The following is a 17,251-nucleotide window of genomic DNA, read 5'->3' on the forward strand; positions in this document are numbered from 1 at the left end:
ACAGTACACTGCTCCATGTGAGCGACGCTTAGTGAAAAGAGCCCGGGCTTGGAAGTCGGAGGACATGGGTTCTAATCCCTGCTCCTCCACCTGTCTGCTGTGTGACCCTGGGCAAGTCACTTCACTTCTCTGGGCCTCAGGTCCCTCATCTAGGAAATGGGGATGAAGACTGTGAACCCCAAATGGGACAACCTCATCATCTTGTATCTACCGCAGCGCTTAGGACAACGCTTGGCACATAGTAAGCCCTTAAGGAATACCATCATTATAGAGAAGCAGCGTGGCTCAGAGGAAAGAGTCCAGGCTTGGGAGTCAGAGGCTGTGGGTTCTAATCCCGGTCCGCCACTTGTCAGCTGTGTGACTTTGGTCAAGTCACTTCACTTCTCTGTGCCTTAGTTACCTCATCTGTAAAATGGGGATTAAGACTGGGAGCCCCACGTGGGTCAACCTGATCAGCTTGTATCCTCGCCCAGTGCTTAGAACAGTGCTTCGCACATAGTAAGTGCTTAACAAATGCCATTATTATCATTATTATGTCGGTACTCAATAAATACTGGTGCTACTAGGATATGCCACTGCTGCTTTGTTGCATTGTTCGAGGTTGTGCTTCAGTAAATTGACTATATACCCAGGCACTGACTACTAACTGTGCCCAACTTTAGCTTTTTTATAGTTTGCAAAAACAGAGCACTTCTATCCTTAAAATGATAGTTGTGGCCAGAGTGCGCACTGAAGGGTATTATCATGCAAATGTGACACTATAATATCTGCGTGGCACCAGAAAGTATGAGAATATTCTGATAAACTGTATTATTTAGGCTAATGGTATGTTATTCACACAGCAGAAAAAGTGCCAGCATCTTCATCTCATACTAGATGAACTAGATAATACCAACCTACTCACCGAACCTCCCTCTCCCCTAGCTCGCCCCCGACCCCTCGCCCACGATGCCCTTCTGGTCTAGAACTCCCTCCTCCTTTATATCTGGCAGACGATCCCTCTCTCCATCTTGGAAACCTTATAAAATTACATCCGTGGACCATAAGCTTATCGTCGTCAGGGAACATGTCTACCAACTGTTAGACACTGTACTCTCCCAAGCTCTTAATACCCTGCTTCTGCTTTCCCCACCGTAAACGCTCAATAAATATGATTGATTGATCGCTTCCAAGAAACCTTTCCTAAGCCCTCATTTCCCCTACTCCCTTTCCCTCCCTTTGTCACCTTTGCATTTTGATTTGTACTCACTGAAAGCACTTGATATTCACTCTCAGCCCCACAGCGTTTATCTACATATCCATAATTTTACCGTGTCTCCCCATCTAGACTGTAATAATAATAATGTTGGTATTTGTTAAGCGCTTACTATGTGCAGAGCACTGTTCTAAGTGCTGGGGTAGATACAGCGTAATCAGGTTGTCCCATGTGAGGTTCACAGTTAACCCCCATTTTCCAGATGAGGTAACTGAGGCACAGAGAAGTTAAGTGACTTGCCCATGGTCACACAGCTGACAAGCAGCAGAGCTGGGATTCGAACCCATGACCTTTGACTCCCAAGCCTGGGCTCTTTCCACTGAGCCACTGTAAGCTCTTGGTGGGTGGGAAAAGTATCTAAAACTCAGTTTGTATTCCCCCAAGAGCTTAGTACAATCCTCTCCACACAGAAAGTGCTCAATAAACGTGATTGATTGGTTAATAGATAGAGTCCTTCTCCTGAAACTTGTTTACAAAACTGCTGATTCTTATCTAAACACTACATTTCCCCAGGAACAACTAATAATGAGAGAGAAATCGCTAGCCAGATTGTGCCGAGAGTATCTGGTTAAAAATAAAGGACCAAGTCTTCCAAATTGGGCACCATCTAATAAATATCTTTTCCCTCTTGGTTTCAACTGTTAATCGTGCTGCTGCCTTATCTTCTCTCCATCACCATCGTTGGATAAAGTCAAGTCCGAAAATCTCTGATTTCATTATTGCTCCATCCAATATTACTGAGCAGCAAGAATAATGAACAGCCACCTGGAACTTAGAGAATTTTGGTTGATCGTGCAGAGACCTAGACTCTACAACCAGAATTACTGATCTGGTTTACCTATTGGGCTTTTCCTGATTCAAATTAATGTAACCTGATTTCTTCAGCTTCTCATAAAACGTCCTCTCAGCTTTGACTATGTAAGCATGGCAAAATTGCCATGTGCACGAGGGAGCACATGGGCTGGAGTTGTGCAGATGTTTGTAAAAAAAAAATTGATCAATCCATCGTATTTATTTAGGGTTTATTGTGCACAGATCCCTGAATCTAATTGCTTGGAAGAATGCAACAGAGTTGGTAGACTTTTTCCCTGCCCACAGTGGACTGATATTCTAGGGAGGAGACAGATATTCATATAAAGAAATAAATTTTGGCTACAATAGTAATAATAATTGTGGTGTTCGTTAAGCACCTACTATGTGCCAGGCACTGTACTAAGCAATGGGGTGGATAGAAGCAAATTGGGTTGGACATAGTCCCTGTCCCACATGGGGCTCGCAGTCTTAATCCCCATTTTACAGATGAGGTAACCGAGGCACAGAGAAGTTGACGTGATTTGCCCAAGGCCACACACCAGTCAAGTGGTGGAGCTAGAATTAGAACTCATGACCTTCTGACTCCCGGGCCGCTGCTCTAGTCACTATGCCCTGCTGCTTCTCATAGGTGTCGAGGGACCGAGGTAGGGGTGAATACCAAGTGCCCAAAGTTTGATTAGTTGTGGTCTTTGTTAAGTGCTTACTATATGACAGGCACTGTTCTAAGCACTGGGGTAGACCCAATCTAGTTGGACACAGTCCATGTCCCACATGGGGCTCGCAGTCTTAATCCCCATTTTACAGATGAGGTAACCGAGGCACAGAGAAATTGACGTGCCCAAGTTCATACAGCCTAGCCAGGACTAGAACCCAGGATCTTCTGACTAGCAGGCCCCTATTCTATCCACTAGGCCACACTGCTTCAGTTTTGGTTGCCTTACTGTAAAAGAGGCAGGGAAAACTGGAGAAAATCCAAGAAGGCTAACGAAATGACGCAAGGATGTAAAATTGGTTCTCTGAGGAAAAGTTAAAGGAAGCGAGGTTATTAACATGATGAATAGAAGGCTGTGGAGGGACTAAATAACTGTCTCCAACTCCATTAAGTATTTTATGGGTTGCTGACCAGCTAGTCTCCATGTTTATGAAGGACTGGGCAGGAGGAAATTAAAGCAGGAGCGATTATGGCAGCTCATTAGGAAGAAGAACTTCCTAAGTGTTTGGGCGATACTAACCCGGAATAGCCTAACACTGGAGATTGGTGAATCTCCTACCTGCAGGAACTTTAAGAAACTAGTAACGGTGATACTATTAATAATAATAATAATGTTGGTATTTGTGAAGCGCTTACTATGTGCGAGCACTGTTCTAAGAGCTGGGATAGATCCAGGATAGTGATGGTAGCCTAGAAGTAGTAATTCCCCCTAGACTGTAAACTCACTGCGGGCAGGGGATGTGTCTGTTTATTGTTATATTGTGCCCTCCTTAGAGCTTAGTACAGTGCTCTGCACACAGTGCACACTAAATAAATGTGATCGGCAGATGACTGACCGACTAATAGTAATAAGCTCGACTAAGCCCTCTTTATTTTCTCCCACTCCCTTCTGCATCCCACTCGTATTTGGATTTGCGCCTTTGGTTTCCCCCGCACTTAGATACATATCTTTAATTAATCTATTTGTATTAATATCTGTCTCCCCAGCTAGCATGGAAGCTCCTTGTTGACAGAAACACGTCTACCAACTGTTATATTGAGCTCTCGCCAGCACTTGGCTCCGTGCTCAGTAAGGGCTCAATAAATACGATTGGTTGATTGATAATAAATGTAATCATGGTAGGCTAGTAATAGTAAGAGGAATAATAACGGGAATGGCAGCATTTGGCAGTGGACGATACGGGAGAGTTGAACTATAAGGAAGCGTCGAGGATGAAATCAATGTCATGGGGCTTCTGGGATGGGGAGGATGACTGTGTTGTTGGTCCCGGTCAGGGAGTAGGTTTAAGGGGAGAGATTCATTCAGTCAGTCGTATTTACTGAGCGCTTACTGTGTGCAGAGCACTGTATTAAGCGCTTCGGAGAGTATAATACAACAATAAAGAGAAACATTCCCTGGCCACAGTGAGCTTACAGTCTAGAGGGGGAGACAGGCATTAATATAAATAAATTACAGATATATACATCGGTGCTGTGGGGAGAGGAAGAACAAAGTGAGCGAGTCGCGGCGACGCAGAAGGGAGTGGAAGGAAAGGAATGGGGGGCTTAGTCAGGGAAGACCCGTTGGAGGAGATGTGCCTTCAGTAAGGCTTTGAAAGGGGGTGGTTATGGAGATTGATAGGAAACCACTGGAGATTTTTGAGGGGGGGGGGTGACACATCCTGAACGTTTCTGTAGAAAGATGATTCGAGTAGTGGAGTGAAGTATTGACTAGAGTGGAGAGAGACAGGAGGTTGGGACATCAGAGAGGAAGCTGATGCAGAAATGTATGTGGGATAGGATGACTGATTGTATTAATGTGGTGACAGTTTGGATGGAGAGGAAAGGGCGGATTATAGCGATGCTGTGAACGTGAGACCACAGGATTTGGTGATGGATCGAATATATGAGTTGAATGAGAGAGCGGAGTCAAGGGTAACGCCAATGGTACAAGCTCGTGAGACGGGAAGGATGGTGGTGCCGTCGACAGTGAGAGGAAACTCCGGGAGAGGACAGGGTTTGGGTGGGAAGAGAAGGAGCTCTGTCTTGGATGTGTTAGGTTTGAGGTGATGGGTGGACATCCAAGTAGAGATGTCTTTAAGGTAGGATATGTGAGCCTGGAGAGAAGGAGAGAGATCAGGGGAGGATATGTGGGGCCTCTGGACTGGAACGCCTTCCCTCCAAACTGACTCGCCTCCCCTTCAAAGTCTTATTGATGGCACATCTCCTTCAAGAAGCCTTCCCTAAGCCCCTTTTCCTTCTCTCCCACTCCCTTCTGCATCTCCCTGATTGCTCCCTTTGTTCTGTCCCCCTCAGCCCCACTGCACTTACAGATCAATTACTTATCTGTAATTCATTTATTTATATTAGTGTATGTCTCCCCCTCTCTAGACTGTGCTCATTGTGGGCAGGGAATGTGTCTATTTATTGTCGTGTTGAACTCTCCCAAGCACTTAGTAAAGTGCTCTGCACACAGTAAATGCTCAATAAACACGATTGAATGAATCCTGCCTCTGGCCCGTTATGCCCTCCCTTTTCATACCTGACAAAAACTCTCCCCACTGTCCAAGTCTTATTGAAAGTACATCTCCTCTAAGAGGCCTTCTCGTATACTTCTTTTCCCGCTCCTTTTGCATCGCACAGCCTCGCAGCACTTAAATGTACATCTGAAATTTTATTAATTTATATTAATGTCTTTCTCCCCCTCCAGACTGTAAAGTCACTGTTAGCAGGGAATGCCTATTATACTCTACAATTAGTACAAAATTGAGTAAGTGCTCAATAAATGTGATTGATTGACTGATTGTCTCCGCTTCCTAGGAATAAGGAATGACTCTCCCTTAGCAATCTGGAGCTAAGCAACCCTCATGGATTAAGAGATACTCCCATGCCACCCCCAAATTCGAACTTCAATTTTACAGGAAAATTGGCAAAAGAAAACCAGGATTTACCCTCTCCCTCTCGTTCTCCCTTTGCCTATCAAGTTCTGGGAAACCAACCATCAACCCTGAATAGCTCAATAGCTTCAATTTTTCAAACTCTGAGGGTTTCACACTCAGAGGGTTTCACCGTTGGCCGAAACCTTACTGGTTCTGCAGGAGCAGTGGACTGTTGAGGAATCAGAGTACTCCCTTTCCCACCCTGCTGTAATTAACTTGATGAACAGGCTCCGCTTTCCCCCACCTCCCTCCACCAGCTGTTACCCCTGTCAAGAGCAAATAATGATAATAATGGCATTTATTGAGCGCTTACCATGTGCCAGGCACTATACTAAGCACTGAGGTGGATACGAGCAAATCGGGTTGGACACAGTCCCTGTCCCACGGGGAGTTCACAATCTCCATTCCCATTTTACAGATGAGGTAACCAAGGCCCACAGAAGTGAAGTGACTTGCCCAAAGTCCCACAGCAGAAAAGTGGCGGAGCCGGGATTAGAACCCATGGCCTTCTGACTTCCAGGTCCGTGCTCTGTCCACTATGTCATGCTGCTTCTCGGAACACGTTCTTCTGCCCGGATTTATGGGAGGAGGCTTTAGTCTCAGGTTTCTTGTGAACATTTCCTCGAGGGTCCCTGTTCCCTGGTGCCTTTATTCCTACTTTCCATGAATGAGTCCCAGTTGCCCAAATCATTCCTTAGGACTTACACTGGCGATTGACCATCCATTTCGGCAGTCATTGGAAGAGATCAGTTTTTCTTTGCTTACCAGGAATTCCTCAGTTTTCCTCTGGGTGGATACATCCAGTTGCAGGAATTTCTTTCCATCTAGTAAATCATTTTGATCTAAAATATCCTGAGATCATCCCTGTTTTTGATCTAGTTCCTCTTACATGACTGCAAAAAGCATTTTGGGTAGGGGGAGCCCTCTAATATCTTCTTATAGAGCAGAAAAAAAAACCACACACCAAAAAAACCCTCTCATCAACCGTCCTAAGGATGGGATCCTGTCTTTCAGAACCCTGGATCTGCTAGGGATCTGGAGACACAATCCGATCTAGCTCTTTGCCTCAAGGAGCATGAACAAATCAGTTATCCACGTAAGGGATACACAGTGCCCACCACCCTCATATACCTCACTTGAAATTCTGGTACTCCTCATTGCCTGTAATTTATTTTAGTGTCTGTCCACTGTTAGACTGTAGGTTACATGGGGACAAAGACCAAGTCTAACTCTAGTGAGCTTTTCCAGCACTAAATACGGTCTTCCACACTTAATAAGGACTCAATAAATACTCACTGTTCCTATTAACCTATGAGTCTGCCTCTACCGATGTGATTTGTGAATGTTTGTATCTCATTTAGACGGTCTCTACTAGGCAGCCGATCAAACTGAAGGCCATAGTTAACTGCGTACTACCCGATGAAAAGGCTGTGTAGCACAGTCCATTTTGGCAGAATGACTAATATAGATAAAGTTCAGAGATCTTCACCATGACCATTCTACTGTGTTCAGTGACTTTCCCAAAGAATTCAGGGCTTTATTAAGGGCTGAGCAAATTTGGTTGTCTGAGAAATTCACCAAGTTCCTTCAGTTAGAAGAGCTCCATTTGGCCACTCCCCATCCCCTTTGGAGGAAAGTAGGGTTGAGCGGGGCTCTCTTGACCATGGAGCTGCCTTTGTATTGAATTATCAGAGTGGCCGGCTGGTTTTCTTTATTCCCTGTTGATTTTCACGGGAGATTATAACTTGCAGAGACTAGGCTGGGGTACAGGGGAATGGCAGAGAAAGAAACAAAAATTGTTTCTCAGGCCAATCCTGAAGGAGAGGTAGGGATAAAGTGTGTTGGAGCTAACATGAGTTATCTTGTATCACCTATCATCCATTCATTCATTTCCTCTTCTCCATGATTAATAATGTTGGTATTAAAGCGCTTACTACGTGCAGAGCACTGTTCTAAGCCCTGGGGTAGATGCAGAGTCATCAGGTTGTCCCACGTGAGGCTCACGGTTAATCCCCATTTTACAGATGAGGTAACTGAGGCACAGAGAAGTTAAGTGACTTGCCCACAGTCACACAGCTGACAAGTGACAGATCTGAGATTCGAACTCATGACCTCTGACTCCCAAGCCCAGGCTCTTTCCACTTAGCCATGCTGCTTCTCTACACAGACCAACCATATTTAATAAGCTGTAATTTGTAAAGGATGGATTTTATTCTGTCTCTGCTACTTCTAGGTTGGGGGGATTTCTTTCCTTTTTATTTCACTGGGGATTGGGCCAAAGGAGAAGGAGGCAGGGAGTGGACCTGGCTGAGGAGCAGAAGAGATTTTTTCCAATTTTCCCAGTTGAACAGGGTCTCCATGGGAACTGCTTTCAGGTCTTCCCCCTAAAATCTTAGTGGCTGGAAATGGGAGGTGACTAGGATTGGGGGAGAGCCCTCCGTCTCTAATCCTGCCATATGGGGGTGATAGCTGGGCTCTCATTCCCTTTTAGCCTGAGCTTAGGTTTTTATATTTCTCCTTCAGCTTCATCATACAATATATCTAAATGCATACCCTGCCTATTTAGGCACCAGTGACTCCTAGGTGTTAATGATCAATTTACTAATAGTCATCGGCAGGGTGCATATGTGCCATCCATTCCTAATACACAGCTGGAGCAGATGAGAAGTAGTTTTCAGAGAAAATAAGCAATAGCTGTTCCCGTAATGGTAATGGTTTTGCCTTGAGCCATCCACACTCTCTTACCTGGTCCCCTGAGTCCCGGCAAGACAGATTTCAAAGTGGTTGATAACAGTTACCAGTGCAGACGGTGGCATAGGAAAGTATATTTTTGTGTTGTCTAGATTTTAGCCCACTTTCTCCAAGGTCACCAAAGATCTCTTGGCCAAATCTTATGCCCTCTACTCTGACCTAATCTTCCTTGACCTCTCAGCTGCCTTTGACCCTAGGGACCATCCCTTTCTCTTGGAAACACCATCTAACATTGGCTTCACTGCACCAGGCCTCGCCTGGTAGTTCCCCTCCTCATTATTTGGCCATTCCTTCTCGTCTCTTTCACCGGGCCTTTCTCTGTTTCCCACCCTCAAAGCTCTGTTCTGGGTCCCGTTCTTACTGTGTTCTCATTTTACATTCACTCCCCTAGGAAGTTCATCCTCTCCCAAGACTTCAATCACCATCTCTTCTCCCAACTCCATCTCACCAATCGATCGCTCAGTCAGTGGTATTTATTGAGCGCTTACTATGTGCAGATTACTGTACTAAGCTCTTGGGAGAGTACAGTACAAGAGAGTTGTTCAACGTGTTCCCTGTCCACACAAGCCTACAATTCGGAGGGAGCCTACAGTCTCTCCTCTGCCATCTCACATATCCCGCTGCTTCTGAGACAGGTCTACATGGATGTCCCACCAAAACCTCAAACTCAAAATGACCCCAACTGAGCTCCTCCAATTCCTTCCTAATGCTCTCCTCTCAACTTTCCCATCACTGCTGACAACCACGGCAGTATTTCTTAAGTGTTTACTGTGTGCAAATCATCGAACTAGGTACTGGGAAAGAATTCTCAGATGAGCATTACACACAATTCCTGGCTCTCAAGAGGCTCACGATCTAAGAATAAAGGGAGGCGGGAGAGGGAGGAAGAGGCCTGGTGATGGAAACAAGGAGGAACTAAAACAATAAAAACACAAAAGCAACATAAAAGAGGATGACATGGATAAATTCAAAATGAAATCAAAGCTGTAGGGTACCGTGTTAAGACAACAAGCAATCGATGCCTGTTGAGCATCCACTGTGTATAGAGGATTGTACTAAGTGCTTGGGAGAGTACAGTAGAGTTGGGAGATATGATCTTTTGCCCTTAAAGGGGATTAGCGGGTGAGGGTTCTGAAGGATCAGGGTCCAACAGTCTGAGTCAAACTGCCAAGCTATGGCCCTCCCAACATTCTCCATCTTGTGGACCATTAGCCACACCACTGGTGCCACTGTGTCTCTCCCTCCTGTATTTTGGAAGGAGGCCCCAGAATGACGCAGCGTGGAGGCGGGATGGCAGAGGATAGCAGCTGCATGCCCGATACCACCATCCTCCGCATTTCTTAAGTCTGCATCCTTGACATTATCCTTGACTCTCTTCCAACCCCATATTTAGTCTGTCACCCAATCCTGTCGGTTCTTCTTGCACGTTATCTCCAGAACGTGCCCCTCTACAAGCTGCCACGGTTATGGCCCCAAAACCTGTCATATCCCAATCTGATTACCGCATAAGCCTCCTCCCAGGCCACTCTATCTCCAGTATCTCCCCTTTCCAGTCCATATTTCACTCTGCTGCCCATATGAGTTTTCTGAATGATCATACTGCACATTTTTGGGCTTTCTTTAAGTACCTCCTATGGGTGCTCATCCCTCTCTGCATCAACCTAAACTCCTGACCATTCACTTTAAGGTACTCAATCAGAAAAACCTACTCCTCTCAGGGCAGCCTACTCTGCCCCTATCACATTTACCAAATCACTGTACTCCCCATGTTCAAGGCCCTGCTGAAATCACATCTGCTCCAAGAGGCTTCCCTGATTAGTCTCACATCTCCCCAGCCTATTTCTCCCATTTCTGCCACTTCAGCATCACCAAAGCACTTGGGAATTCCTCCCAAGTCCAAGCCCTGTGGAACACCACTTCCTATAAACCCCCGCTTCCCTCCTCAAGCCATGTTGGCTACCTATTGTTCTCCTTCTCTTTCCTATGACTTGAACTAGGGGTAAATCTCTGTGATCTTCAAGGCAACACCTCTCCTCTGTCTTCCTTTACAACTACTTCTTCCTAGGTCAGCTCTTCAATTATCAATAATTTCCAATCGATTTCTTCAGTCCCATCACCATGGTGGTCCTGGGTTAAGATCTTCAGGCCCTCCTGTTTCTTTGTTCCCTCACTAGAATTTTCCATGCCTGTTCAAGAGTTCAGGCCTCCCCACAGATCAATGAGAATTTCAACTATATGGAATTTAGTAAATTCATTCATTCAATAGTATTTATTGAGCGCTTACTATGTGCAGAGCGCTGTACTAAGTGCTTGGAATGTACAAATTGGTAACAGAGACAGTCCCTGCCCTTTGATGGGCTTACAATCTAATGGGGGGGACAAATCGTTCACGACTCCGCCGGGACTCGAACCTGGACCTTTGAATGACTTCCCCCTCTAGAAGTCCAATGCACTATCCATTGTGCCACGGAGCCTCCAACCCTTCCAAATCTAGTTCAAATTTCTCCCCTTTGAGTTAGGTCATCTCACCCCAGATGGTTTCACCTCTGAGGAATCATCTACTTCCAAGAACTCTTCCCACCAGTTTAGTCCATCTGTCCCCATATAGTCTCACCATTAGGTTAGTTTATTTTCCCCCAGAAGGACTCACCACTAGGTTTTCTTGTCTTTTGCCAAAAGGTTTCCCCATGTGTTAAATAGTTTGTTCCCAAATTATATTCCCAGTGAATAAGAATTGTACTAAGTGCTTGGGAGATTTTACAGTAGAGAAGCAGCATGGCGCAGTGGAAAGAGCACGGGGTTTGGAGTCAGGGCTCATGAGTTCGAATCCCAGCTCTGCCACTTGTCAGCTGTGTGACTGTGGGCAAGTCACTTCACTTCTCTGTGCCTCAGTTCCCTCATCTGTAAAATGGGAGACTGTGAGCCCCACGTGGGACAACCTGATTCCCCTGTGTTTACCCCAGCGCTTAGAACAGTGCTCTGCACATAGTAAGCGCTTAACAAATACCAACAGTAGAGTTGGTAGATATGATCTTTTGCCCTTAAAGGGGCTTAGCATGTCAGGGTTCTGGAGAGTCAGAGTCCAACAGTCTGAGTCAAAGTGACTGCCACAGTCCCAGTCTTGTATGTTCTCCTGAAGTATTTTCCCTTTCTTCATAAAATGGTTTCCTATTCATCATGAGGTGAGGATAAAATTCATTTTCTCAAGAGAGTTTTCAAAATAAACCTTGGTGGCTAAAATATGGATGAATACAAGGATGCTCATTTGAAACAGTTTGATTTTAAATAGCAATAAACATCTTACTTCCAAAAAGGGGTGATGATGAGTTACTTGAGTTTTAGCATTTCATTTCAACACAAGGATGCCCCTGTAATCCGACAAGTATTTATTGGTAGTGGCTGAGAGTTAAAGGAAGAAGCATATAAAGGATTCCTAGGAGCTTATTTCTGCATCATGGAATCTGCATTTTGTAATTATCCTCCTGAAGTGGAGGAAACATTAGAGTTCTAGAGTTTGGTTGGTGGTGGGGAGTTTCAAAGCACATTTCGTCTTCCAAATTATCGACATACTGTAGGTTTGGGAAAGGTTGAGCAGACATGGGAGAAAATTTAGTACAGAGTTTGTTGCTTAATAAACATTCAGTACATACCACTTATTGATTATTGATTGGTTTTTCAACGTTTCACCAGAAAATATCTCCCCTTCTTCTGGGGTCAAGAAGCAGCCTGTCTTTCTGATGATTTTTGAAAAATGAAACCTCATAGTAATACTTTCCACACAGAACCTGGGACCCACTTGTTTGTTCTCCTTACGATGAGCTCTCCCTGGGCCAGAAACATACACTAACGGCACTAATTCATCATCCTGCTAGAACCTTTAAAGAGCAGGAGTTAGGAAGTGGCATGGGGAAACATGGCAAAACTGTGAGGAAGAATCATATGGGTTTCCTTCCCCTTGAGATGTTAGCACCTTGTGAGGCAGGGGATGGTCTGCTTTAATGTATCTTCCCCAGTGCTTAGAACAATGCTCAGTGCATAGAACTATTATTTTTGTGATGTGAGTATATGTAAATTCTAGGGTAGATACAAGATTATCAATTTTGACACAGTCCCTGTCTTGCCTGGGGTTCACAGATGAGGTAGGAGAAAGTAGGATTTAATGCCCATTTTACGGATGAGGAAGCTGAGGCATATAGCAGACATATGGGAAGCAGCATGACCCAGTGGAAAGAACATGGATCTGGGAACAGGCAACCTGGGTTCTAACCCCAGCTCTGCCACGTCTGCCTTGTGACCTTGGGCAAGTCATTTAATTTCCCTGTGCCTCAGTTCCCTCATCTGCAAAATGGGGAGTCAATGCCTCTTTTAGGCTGTGAACCTCAGGTGGGACCTGATCATCTTAATAATGTTGGTATTTGTTAATCGCTTACTATGTGCCGAGCACTGTTCTAAGCACTGGGGTAGACACAGGGGAATCAGGTTGTCCCACGTGGGGCTCACAGTCTTAATCCCCATTTTACAGATGAGGGAACTGAGGCACCGAGAAGTTAAGTGACTTGCCCAAAGTCACACAGCTGGCAAGTGGCAGAGCCAGGGTTCGAACCCATGATCTCTGACTCCAAAGCCCATGCTCTTTCCAGTGAGCCACGCTGCTACTAATTTGGCACTAGGACTTAGAACAGTGCACAAAGTAAGCACTTAACATATATCACAATTAAGTGGTGGAGTTGGGATTAGAATTCAGGTCCTCTGATTCCCAACCCCAAGCTATTTCCACTAGGACACACTCCATCATGGTCAAAAAGGACATGAAAACTTGGGTCATCCCCCATTCTTTTGTAACTTTCAGGGACAATGAGATCATTTGATATTTTTGAAGGATTGATCTTTGTGACTTTCTTCTCAATGACAGTAATACAAACCAAATGTTTATCCCCAAGAAGAAGGACAATTTGTATGGTAGGTTTCAATTTTTAGAAATGAAATGTCACTCTTGATTTTTTTTCATATAAACTTAGATGAAATGCTGCCTGCCTTTCATACACTCATGTGAACCTCCTTCCAATTTGCAAGCTGTTTATCCCTATTCAGTTTTAAGGAAGGCATTGAAAAGGGAGTTTAGATTGGGACTTTCAGCTCTGGGGAATCCATTTCTCTGTGAAATCTCCTTTTGCTTTAAATAGTTATTCCACATGACAAGTAATCTCCATTACTAGAGGGATAACCGTCCTTTTCCTAAAGCATCCCTCCATTTTACAGCTCAGCAAATTCTCAAAGGTTTTTCCCAGCTGCCTCATGATTTGAGAAAATGCAGTTTCTGCCCTGTCTCAAGCCATCAAGGACACTGCACTCCCAAATGGCTTTTGACTCATGGAGTAGGTGGCCCAACAATCAAATCAGTGGTATTTATCGAGCCCTTACTGTGTGCAGAGCACTGTACTCACCATTTTGGAGCACCTTATCCTCATAAGAAGAGCACGGGACTGGGAGTCAAAGGACCAGGGTTCTCATCCCAGGTCTATCATGAACCTTTCTTTGGTCAAGTCACTTAAACTTCTCTGTGCCTCAGTTCCCTTAACTGCAAAATGAGGATTCAGTATCTGTTCTTCCTCCTTCTTAGACTGTGAACCCCATGTGGGACCTGATGATCTTGTATCTATCCCAGCACTTTAATACAGTGCTCGGCACTTAGTAAATGCTTAGCGAGTACCATAATTAATTAAGTAGGTGCTATGGGACTGAGGGTGGGGGTGAATATTAAGAGCTTAAGGGGTAGAGCTTCGAGAACAAAAGCGACCAGAGGGATGAGGTCACAGGGGGAAATGAGGCTTTAGTCAAGGAAGGCCTTTTTGAAGGAGATGTAATTTTAGGTAGGGAGAGGGGTGGTCAGTCTGATAGGGAGGGGGAAGGAGTTTCAGGACAGAGGGAGGAGGTGGGCAAGGGGCCAGTGATGAGATAAACAAGACAGAGATGAGTGAGCACGTTGCTGTTAGAGGAGCACAGTGTGAGGGCTGGGTTATAAGATAGGAGGGACAGAGCTGATTGAGTGCTTTAAAGACACTGTTGGATGTGGAGGTATATGGGCAATCACTGGAGATTCTTGAGGAGTGGGGACACGGGGAATGAATTCTTTTAGGAAAAATATCAGCGTGACACAGTGAAGTGTAGACTGGAGAGGAGAGAAGCAGAAAGCAGGGAAGTAAGTGAAAAGGTTAATGCAGTAGTCAAGATGGAACATGACCTGTATTGGATTAGCAAGGTAGAAGTTTAAATGGAGAGGATAGGGCAGATTCTTGAGGTGCTGTGAAGGTTGGACTGACAGGATTTGGGCCAGACTGAATATGAAGGTTAAATAAAAAATATGATTTGATGATAACGTTAAGATTTCAGGCTTGTGAGACAGGGAAGATGGTGGTGCTGTCTACAGTAATCAGAAAGTCTGAGAGAGGAGAAGGTTTGTGTGGGAAGATGAAGAGTTCTTTTGGGGACGTGTGCAGTTTGAGGTGTTGGTGGGACATTCAAGGAGAGATATCCCTCAGGCAGGAGAAAATATGCAGAGGAGAGAGGTCGGGGCTATGTAGAGATGGTAGTTGAAGCTGTGGGACTGAATGAGTTTTCCAAGAGAGGAGGTGTAGATGGAAAATATAAGGGGACCCAAGACTGAGTGTCTAAGAACTTCCACAGTTACTGGGTGGGAGACAGAGGAGGAGCCAGAGAAGACGACCAAGACGTTTTAGCCATAGGAGAACCGATGTCAGTGAAGCCAAGCTTAATGTTTCCAGGAGAAGGTGGTGGTACACAGTGCAGAAAGCAGCTGCAAGGTTTAGGAGGATTAGGGTAGAATATAGGTCCCTGGATTATGCAAGAAGAAGGTCACGGAGACCTTAAAGAGGGCAGTTCCCTGACTGATTGAGTAGAAGGGCAGAACTCAGAGGGTCGAGCAGAAAATTAGAGGAGAGAAACTGGAAACAGCAAGTGTAAAAACTCACTCCAGGAATTTAGAAAGGAATGGTAAGAGGGAGATGGGCAATACCTATACGGTGTCTAGACTCTCGGCGCAACCTCTGACCAGGTAAAGTGACTACTAAGGCTCACTGTTATCCATCTCCAATGGTCTTGCCAGCAAACCATTGGCAAGAACCAGCAACACAACAAAAATCATTGCCCGGAGACAATTCTGGTGTTCATTAAATGGACAAAAAACACTTTCCAAGCACTTGCTTGATGTTACAAGCAACCTGAAAGCTATAGACAGTGAGCTCCTCGTGGGGAGGGATGAGCTCATTCATTCATTCATTCAATAATATTTACTGAGCTCTTACTATTCATTCATTCAATAGTATTTATTGAGCGCATACTATGTGCAGAGCACTGTACTAAGTGCTTGGAATGTACAAATCAGTAACAGAGACAGTCCCTGCCCTATGACGGGCTTACAGTCTAATCGGGGGAGACGGACAGACAAGAACAATAGCAATAAATAGATTCAAGGGGATGAACATCTCATTAAGACAATAGCAAATAAATAGAATCAAGGTGAAATGTGTCTGTTTGTTGTTGTGTTGTACTCTCCCAAGTCCTTAGTACCGTGCTTTGCACAGAGTAAGGACACAATACATCCATTTGAATGATTGAATGAACGGATCTTGTCTACCCACTCGGTTGTATTGTACTTTCCTAAACACTTAGGACAGTGTTCTGCACATGGTAATCACTCCATCACTACCATTGATTGATTGACTGATGGACAAAATATAGTCCCGACTGCAAGCCAGATGAGATTTTGGTCTTACCCAGCTCCTTCTTATTGACTGATGGCAGGACCCTCTGAGAGCAGCCCCGTGGGTGACAGGGGCTGGGCTCCCTCTGATCATCTTATATCTATCTATTTCAATGCTTAGCACAGTGCTTGGCTGGGTGGCCTCGGTGGAAGTAGGTCTGACAAGCCCTTTCCAGAATTAAATCATTTTTTCCCCTCTATCTTCTATCTACCTTCCTCTTGCTAACATAATAGTATTTATTGAGCCCCCACTGGGTGCAATACATTATTCTAAGCACTCTGGAGGTACAACAAGTGACACATTCCCGGCACATAAGTAGCTAGTACTCTAATGGGGGAGACAGAAATGAAAGTCTTTACAAATAGAGTAATCCAAACCAACAATTTAATGCACAATTCAATAAATCATCATCTTCAATGGTATTTATCGAGCACTAACTGTGCGCAGAGTACTTTGCTAAGCACTTCGGAGAGTACAACACAACAGAGTTGGTGGACATCTCGTCTGCTCACAACTAGCTTACAGTCTAGAGAGGGAAACAGACATTTATATATGCCAAGTAGGGTTCATCTGTATTGAGGAGGATTACTATGGCAACCACACATCACATCATCAGTAAGGTACAACTAACCCGTTCCACGGCGATCTAAGCCCAGCGCACATTTCCTGTTAGTGGGTGAACAATCCAATGCTTGGTGAATTCTGCTTCATAATGATAGGAAGAGCCGACATCAGAGGCCCAAAATCGACATTGCTGTGAACGCTTGGCTGCCGCAAGCCAGTTCTCCCTGGTAATTTTTCTGACACCTCCTACTTAAAATCCTACTAAAATCTCTATCTTTATGTATATGTAGTAGAGATATTAGTGGTTAGGATTACTGCAAGTAGATATAGAAACGTCTGAGATGTGTGCTGTGCTTTTAGGATTTGGGATGCTGGGAATGAATTGAGGAAGGCTTATTGGAGGAGGGGCAATTTCAGTAGTAATAATAATAGTAGTCAGTGTTTATTAAACAGTCCT

At 44.7% G+C, this 17,251-nt stretch overlaps 1 protein-coding gene and 1 non-coding gene across 5 annotated transcripts in view; one reads left to right on the plus strand and one right to left on the minus strand.

The window, feature by feature from the left end:
• Positions 1-17,251, plus strand: part of GABRG3 (gamma-aminobutyric acid type A receptor subunit gamma3) — a 437,607-nt gene that overhangs the window by 343,548 nt on the left and 76,808 nt on the right. The gene's annotated exons all lie outside the window — the stretch shown is intronic.
• TRNAR-UCU lies at positions 10,840-10,923 on the minus strand. Its single transcript is given in 2 exon segments — positions 10,840-10,874; positions 10,887-10,923. It is a non-coding gene; the product is annotated as a tRNA-Arg (tRNA).

Source organism: Ornithorhynchus anatinus, chromosome 18 (genome assembly GCF_004115215.2).
Source record: "Ornithorhynchus anatinus isolate Pmale09 chromosome 18, mOrnAna1.pri.v4, whole genome shotgun sequence".
Taxonomy (NCBI): Eukaryota; Metazoa; Chordata; class Mammalia; order Monotremata; family Ornithorhynchidae; genus Ornithorhynchus; species Ornithorhynchus anatinus.